Source organism: Oncorhynchus keta, chromosome 22, assembly GCF_023373465.1.
Source record: "Oncorhynchus keta strain PuntledgeMale-10-30-2019 chromosome 22, Oket_V2, whole genome shotgun sequence".
NCBI lineage: Eukaryota > Metazoa > Chordata > Actinopteri > Salmoniformes > Salmonidae > Oncorhynchus > Oncorhynchus keta.
This window is the reverse complement of record NC_068442.1, coordinates 35,125,895-35,127,975: the sequence shown is the minus strand read 5'-3', so window position 1 is coordinate 35,127,975 and position 2,081 is coordinate 35,125,895.

Below are 2,081 nucleotides of genomic sequence, written 5' to 3'. Positions count from 1 at the left end.
GTCTTACATTCCCAAGATGTGGCCATTCAGAACCCAAAATGAGGTAGGAAACACCAGTTTTAGTTATGTTTTGTATTTAATCTAGGTATGGATTGAGTGAGGTGGTTTAATGCTAGCTTTGTATCTTAGTGTTGCTAATTCCCCAGAATAAGTACACATTAAATACAAAATTGTCTCCCCATACATTTTTGAAAAATGTATGTTTTAGTAGATGGGAATTGGATTGGATTAATTAATTCCATCGTCATATCCGGCAGAAGAAGTATGAAGATATTTTGTTGGCAGAGCATACTGTCACCTCAAAAACAAAATCTATACAATATCTATCGGACAAACCACTTCTGCCACAGAACTAGAATCCTTCTATTTCTAGTGTTCATGGTGTTGACAGATGACGAGCTTATGTAGGATATTTCCTGTGGACCACTTCAAAGTGTTAGTGGTGGCACGTTGTTCGTTTGTGTGTGACTGCAGCCTCGTCTCATGAAGCTTCCCTCACTGTGAGTGCCCACAGCTTTTATTTGCTTAGATATTGATTGAATGTGGTCCACCCACAGAAGTAATAGTTGCTGAAAGCATTTACAGCCAGTGTCCCAACCTCCCGGACCTGCTTAGCATTTCCTTGGTTTTGTGTTCCAACAAATAACTGGTGCATGCTTTAACATGGCCCTATTTTCTAATTATAATCAAAGAGCATTCATATGCGTACATTCTGTGTTTATTTAAAAAAAACATCAATGTGGAAATGGGATAAATATGTGTTTTTTTCATGCTTTCAACCCAAAGATTTGTAAAGACACATCTGTGCTGAATTGCGATAGGTAATGAATGGTCTATTTTATAAAAGCAGAAATAAAAACATACATTCGATAGGTTGTCACTTGTAAGTTAACTAGGTTCGTTTCATGTTATTATTATTACGTGAATAACAAGCTGCTCTGCAAGGTAGTGTTTACATGTGATTTATTAGGTATTTTCTTCCTGTTGAGACATAGTGAGTTTCTTCATTCCTGTTCTAGTTATCTGAATGTTGATTCCAAGCATATAGCCTCATGAGAATGATCTGATATTTTGGAGTGTTTTTGTAATCATGTACTTGAGGGAGCTATTGTATAATTGATTTGGCACATTTATTAACTTCAAACAAAATGGCCTGCATTTGTAATTGCGTAGTTGTCAGCCATTAGTGACGGACGGACAGCCTCTGTAAGAACAGACTCTTAAACAGCACTGCTGCTTTAAAATGTCAAATCAGACAAATCATCATTGTAGACATAACTCCTCAGCCATCGGAGAAACTAGTGAACAACTTCCTTAAGAAGAGTTTCCTTAGTAACGCTCCAATACAGAGAGCTGGTTGGCTGCTGATTACAGGCAGCAGAGGGAAAACAGTCAGGCATTTATCCAAGTCACTGATGATGTCATTTCAAAGGGCCCAAACACTCAGCTACACAGACAGCTCTGAGGGCCGAATTATGAAGCGGGAGTAGGGAGTGGAATGGCTGGAGAATGAAAGGGAAATGAAAATGGAGTGCTGTATGTGTGATTAAAGCTCCGCTTGGCTGGCAGAGGCCAAGCTCAAGTACAGGCCTGAGATTTGGACCATAATGAAAATGTGAGGGGCTGAGGGGGTGGTCTGAACCCTGCAACACAGCACACACTGATCAGCACCAAACACAAACACAAACACAAACACACACACACACACACACACACACACACACACACACACACACACACACACACACACACACACACACACACACACACACACACACACACACACACACACACACACACACACACACACACACACACACACACACACACAAACACTGATCAGGACCGGACACACACCTTACAGCCCAGCATTCACTCGTAACATTAGCCCAGCATCAGCACAAAGCTTCACTCAACACACACTATACACCAACTCTCCTGTCTATGCTTTTTTCGACAAGAACTGGAGAGAAAAATCTACCAACAGCTGAAATAACTGCTACATCTGAAAGGGTAATACTTGTGGGTGGGGTGATTAAAGGGGACATCTAAAACCAATGGGAAGTATAGTGTGAAAGAAA